The 6229-nt window shown below is 43.6% G+C and overlaps 1 protein-coding gene across 2 annotated transcripts in view; it reads left to right on the forward strand.

Annotated features, from left to right (window-relative positions):
- The first annotated feature begins 6 nt into the window (after nt 1-6).
- The window catches only part of ASB3 (ankyrin repeat and SOCS box containing 3), a 128457-nt gene continuing 122234 nt past the window's right edge, over nt 7-6229 (forward strand). Inside the window, exon 1 of one of the 2 annotated variants that reach the window (XM_010841686.1) lies at nt 7-194. The gene's annotated coding sequence lies outside the window, so the exon portion shown is untranslated. The other variant, XM_010841687.1, reaches the window with a different exon arrangement.

Here is a 6229-nt window from a genome sequence, read left to right on the forward strand (position 1 = left end):
GTGGTGTATCAACATCCGGGGCCGCCGAACCGTCTGCCTACGGAAGCCGGGACGGCGGTAGCGCTTGTCTTGTTGACCACAACCGCAGTCTGGCGGCGGAGAGCGAACGCAGTGGCTTGCCAGGAGTGGACGCCCAAAGACTGGGCCTTGGGCCAGCCGTTTCCGCGGCGGCGAAGTAGCAGCACGGAGAGCTGGTGAGTCCGGGAGGCGGGCAGCTCTCAGCACAGAGTGGGCGGCGGCTTGACCCTCATGGAGCCCCCACCGGAGAGCGGGGCTGGTGCAGGTATTCAGATGAGAAAATTCGAGGTGGCGAAGAGAAGTGAGAAGTGGTGGTGTTTCTGACTACTCTTCCCTCTCGCTGCTCCTGTTTTCCCTTTTCTCCGCACGTAGCGTCTGTTCACTTTTATCTTTCCCGCTGGAAGTTTTTCTCCGCCTTTTACTGTGGGTCGTGGTCACCTGAGTACTTTCTGCTCCTGACTAACAGAGAGTAGATGGCTAAGTTTCTGCAGCTGTGGGTTCGGGGATACTAAGCCGAGAACACCGGTCGTCCTTCCGTATAAGAATTCTACGCTTCTTCGAGGGTGGCCCAGATGCAGACTCTCCTCTTGGGGAGGGCAGCTAGATTTTCCCTGCGTTTTTACCCGACGTGGGGCTCTCCCTTCATCCCAGAGTTGAAGTGCTGTGTCGCTGTTTTATGTAGGAAGCCGATACGTTTCTTTAAAGTTCAAGGCCATGTGACCCTAAGGTTATGAATTCACATAAGATTTAGACACCTCTCACCGTATTCAAAATAACACACAAAGTTTTGCATTCTCCCCGTCATTAAAAGAAATGCCATTGTTTTAATCTCTAATATAATGCGTTTGGGTAAACTCCGGGAGTTGTTGATGGACCGGGAGGCCTGGCGTGCTGCGGTCCATGGGGTCGCAAATAGTCGGACACGATTGAGCGATTGAACTGAACTGATAATGGGTCATACAGCGTCAAATATAGAGCATTTCTCGTTGTCTTTCTGGAGGTGAGAAGAGGTAGACCTTCGTGCTAGATTTGCTAAAGACTGTCGTCCGTCGTGTGTTCTCTCTGCCCCTGCAATTTGCTCCAAGTCAAAAAGCAGGAAGAACATCCTTTTTCTATTTTTTGTTGTGAAAGTTTCCTGTTTCTTTTTTAACATAAGGAATCCACGGCATAAAAGAAAATTAATTTTTTCTAGAATTGAGATGCTGTTCATTGATTTACCTATTGATGTTTAGTGTGTATGTGAACAGTGGGCTTGGTAAATGGCAAATAAATGAATCTCTGTCCTCTGTCTCATGGTATAGCAAGGCAAATTACACAGACAAATAATGGTAGCCTATTATGGTAATGATAAAATAGTTAACACATCACATTCCTTCTGTGCACTCGTTTAAGTACTTTATTCTGCTGCTGCTGCTAAGTCGCTTCAATCCTGTCCGACTCTGTGACTCCATAAACGGCAGCCCACCAGGCTCTTCTGTCCCTGGGATTTTCTAGGCAAGAACACTGGAGTGGGTTGCCATTTCCTTCTCCAATGCATGAAAGTGAAAAGTGAAAATGAAGTCGCTCGGTCGTGTCAGACTCTTAGTGCCCCCATGGACTGCAGCCTACCAGGCTCCTCCATCCATGAGATTTTCCAGGCAAGAGTACTGGAGTGGGTTGCCATTGCCTTCTCTGACTTTATTATGAGCCAGGTACTATAGATTATGGGCTTCCCTGGTGGCTCAGTGGTAAAGAACCCTCCTGCCAATGCAGGAGATGAGGGTTCCACCCCTGGGTGGGGAAGATCCAACGGAGAAGGAGATGGCAATCCACTCTAGTATTCTTGCCTGGGAAATCCCATGGGTGGAGGAGCCTGGTGGCCTACAGTCCATAGGGTCTCAAAGAGTCAGACACGACTGAACGATTAAAACAGCAATAAACTATAGATTATAGAGTAGAGGGATGTTAAATTATATAATAGAGTAGATGTTAGATATAAGGAAGGACAGAAATTGGGTAAGAAAGTCTTGCCAGGAGAAGTGACATTACGATTGGGGTTTTAAGGATTTATAGGAGTTTATCAGGCAGGACCATCCTTCTAGGTGGTCCCTTAGGGCTTTTCAGTATAGTCAGAGTATAGGGCAGAGTGGAGTCAGAGGAGATTAATGCTGTCTTAGAGCAATGGTGACAGTTCCAATTAATTCAGTTCAAGATTAATTCCAAATGGATTAGATACTTAAATGAATAACAAAAAGAAAACAATAGGTATTAAGATTGTATCATGGGTCTCCTTCCTTAATAAAAATTTAGTCAGTTGTCACACACATAAAAAAAGAAAATAGGAAAAAATTTAGAGGAATAATTTAGTGATCTTGTTACGTTGGTGGTGGTTTAGTCACTGAGTCGTGTCCGACTCTTGCGACCCCATGGATTGTAGCCTGCCAGGCTCCTCTGTCCTCTGTCTTCTGTCCATGGGATTTCCCAGGCAAGAATACTGGAGTGGGTTGCCATTTTCTCCTCCAGGGGATTTTCCTGTCCTAGGGATTGAAGCCAGGTCTTCTGTATTGCAGACAGGTTCTTTACGAACTAAGCCACTAGGGAAGCCTGATCTGTAAGAGAGGAAACCCTGAAATCATGGAGGAAAAAAGATGTATTTGACTAAATAGAAATGAAAAGTATTTGTCTACCCAGATTTAGTCTCTGGGACTGTAGTAATGGAAGCTCCAACAACAGCAAAACACTCAAGATAATTTCTGGTAAAGGTCATTGCTGCTTAGAAACTAGGGTTATGTAAAAGAAAATGACTCTGAAATATGCTACTGAGGTAGATGGTCAGACTTGTGTGAGGAAGTGACAGCTTAGTTATGATTTGAAATGAGGAGGAAGCCACACAGTAGTTTCTAGCAGGAAAAGCTTGTGTTGGAGGGATTGAAAGAAGGCTGGTGTTGATGGAGTGTAAGAGGGCACTTTGTAGATGTAGTTTGAGAGGCTGGAAGAGGCCAGCTGGGCACAGATCTGTAAGTAGGAGAGCAATGTGGTCTGATGTACATTCATGAAGATCATTATGGTTGCTGTGTGGAAAATGGACTGTAGGGGATGTTGTTGGCTGAATTGTGTTCCACAAAAGGATATGCTGAAGTCTTAACCCCTGGAACCTACAAGTCTGAACTTACTTGGAAATCGGATCTTTGCAGATGTAAAGTTAAGGTCATAATGAGTGAAAGTGGGCCCCAATACAATGTCTAATGTCTTTATAAGAAAAAGGAAATTTGGACACAGAGAGGATGGAGGCAGAGATTGGAGTGATGTGTCTACAAACCAACTAGAATTTGCCAGCGACCACCAGTAGTTAGGAGAAGGCAATGGCACCCCATTCCAGTACTCTTGCCTGGAAAATCCCATGGATGGAGGAGCCTGGTAGGCTGCAGTCCATGGGGTCGCTGGGAGTCGGAGACGACTGAGCGACTTCACTTTCACTTTTCACTTTCATGCATTGGAGAAGAAAAAGGCAACCCATTCCACTGTTCTTGCCTGGAGAATCCCAGAGATGGGGGAGCCTGGTGGGCTGCAGTGTATGGGGTCACACAGAGTCGGACACGACTGAAGCGACTTAGCGGCAGCAGCAGCGACCAGTAGTTAGGAAGAGATAGGGACAAATCCTCTCCTAGAAGTTTCAGAGAGATTTTGGCTCTGCTGACACCTCGATTTCAGACTTCTAACTTCTAGAACTGTGAAGCAGTACCTTTCTGTTGTTTTAAGCTACCAGGTTTGTGGTAGTTTGTATGACAGTGCTAGGAAGCTAATGTAGGGGCTAAGTGTGGCGACTGGGAGACCAGTTAGGAAGCTGTGGAAATGGGGAGCAATAGTCTACTTTGGAATGTATTTTTTGAGTAGAATATCTTGAATTTCCTGCTGGATTAGATGTGGCATGTTCTTACAGAGATGAATTAATGATGCTTTGCTGACAAAGGTCCATATAGTCAAAGCTATAGTTTTTCTAGTAGTCATGTACGGATGTGAGAGTTGGACCATAGAGAAGGCTGAGTGCCGAAGAATTGATGCTTTTGAACTGTGGTGCTGGAGCAGACTCTTGAGGGTCCCTTGGACTGCAAGGAGATCAAACCAGTCAATCCTAAATCAACCCTGAATATTCATTGGAAGGACTGATGCTAAAGCTGAAGTGCCAATACTTTGGCCATCTATTGTGAAGAGCCAACTCATTGGAAAAGACCCTGATGCTGGGAAAGATAGAGGGCAGGAGGAGAAGGAGATGACAGAGGACAAGATGGTTGGATGGCACCACTGACTCAATGGGCAGGAGTTTGAGCAAACTGGGAGACAGTGAAGGACAGGGAAGCCTGGTGTGCTGCAGTCCACGGGGCTGCAAAGGGTCAGATTTGACTGAGCGACTAAACAACTATGTTTTATGAGGAACTGGTGGTGAAGTTTACTGAAACAGGGAAGAAAATAATGTGGGCTGATGGGAATCATGTGTTCTGTTTGTTTTACTTTTTATTTTGAAGTGATTTCAGACTTACATAAAATTTATTTGTAAGAATCAAGCCTAGGGAGGAGGGAGGAGGGTTCAGGATGGGGAACACAGGTATACCTGTGGCGGATTCATTTCGATATTTGGCAAAACTAATACAATATTGTAAAGTTTAAAAATAAAATAAAATTAAAAAAAAAAAGAACAAATGAAAGACTGAGCATTCACTGAGGAAGTGCCACTACATATGAAATGTCTGTTCCACTTTAACGGATTATAAAACTGTTTTCCCTCAGTGTCTGTTTTCCTTAAGTGTTCAAATTAAACAATGTGTGTTAAGTTTGTGACTTAAGGTGAAAAAATGTAGTGGAAAAATTTTGAGTTGTAATTAAATTATTGTTGTTCTGCAAAAAAAAAAAAAAAGAATCAAGCCTAGATTCTCCAGTTATTAACATTTTATATATGTGGTTTGCTTACAATAATAATAATTTTGGAATCAATGGTTCTATTTTGGATATTATACTTATTACTTTTTAAAATTAATTTTAATTGGAGTATAATTGATTTACTGGACATGTTAAGTTTTAGATGTCATCAGTTAGACATCCAAGTAGAGCTAACATGTTGATTAAACCTGAGGCACAGGTGGGGAGGTCAGAGCTGGAGTTATAAATTCTGATGTTATTTGCATGTGCCTGTGTGCTAAGTTGCTTCAGTCGTGTCTAACTCTTTGTGACTATATGGACTGTAGCCCACCAGCCTCCTCTGTCCTTGGAATTTCCCAGGCAAGAATACTGGAGTGGGTTGCCATTCCTTTTTCCTGCCTGACCCAGGGATTGAACATGCGTCTCTTTTGTCTCCTGCATTGGCAAGAGGGTTCTTTACCTCTAGCGTCACCTGGGGAGCCCTATATGCACGTAGGTATATTTAAAGCCATAGTGCTGGTTGCAATCCTTGAGGGAAAAAATGAGGATAACAAAAGGAAGAGGAGTCATTGCAACATTAGATACTGAACAGCATTGAAGAATTAACAAAATGGACTGGGGAGGCATGCCCTGTAAAGAAAGAAAGTCAGAAAACTGAGATATCAAAGAAGTCAAGAGAAAGCTGTACCAGTTAAGTAAATGCTTTGAGGAGTTGTAGATGATGAGGAGAAGTAAGTAAGCAGTGTATTTGGCAGCATGGTGGAGGAGTAGAGGGGAAAAAAGGCTTGATTGGACTGAAGTGGAGGGCTTGTTTATCCTACATTAAGTTAAAAACATTATGCTTTTGCATTTCAGCAGAGTGTATGCCAGTTTCTGAAAGCCTTGGTGCTGTTGACATTTTGGGCCGGGTAACCCTTTGTTGTGCGGGGCTATCTTGCGTATCCTTTGATGTTTAGTAGTGTCCCTGGCTTCTGTCCACTAGATGGTGGTAGCAGCCTTACTCCCCTCCCCGTTTGCCAGCCAAGTTGTGACAATCAAAAATGTCTGCAGACGTTGCCAGATGTCCCTTGGCAGGCAAGATGGCCCATGGTTGAGAATGTATTTCTGGTTTAGACTTTAAAATGAAAAGCTTGAATATTAATGGTAAGGCTTTAGGCAGTAGCTCACTGAGTGAGAAGATATTTAGTGTCAAGCAGGGGACCTTTCTAGCACTCTAAAAATTTTACAACTGTAGTGAATACCTATTTTGCCTATAGGGCAAGTGTCCTGTTTGCATTATATCTTTTTTTTTTTTTTTTAAATTTTTTTAAATTTTTTA

This window comes from Bison bison, unplaced genomic scaffold (genome assembly GCF_000754665.1).
Source record: "Bison bison bison isolate TAMUID 2011002044 unplaced genomic scaffold, Bison_UMD1.0 scf7180017864166, whole genome shotgun sequence".
Lineage (NCBI taxonomy): Eukaryota > Metazoa > Chordata > Mammalia > Artiodactyla > Bovidae > Bison > Bison bison.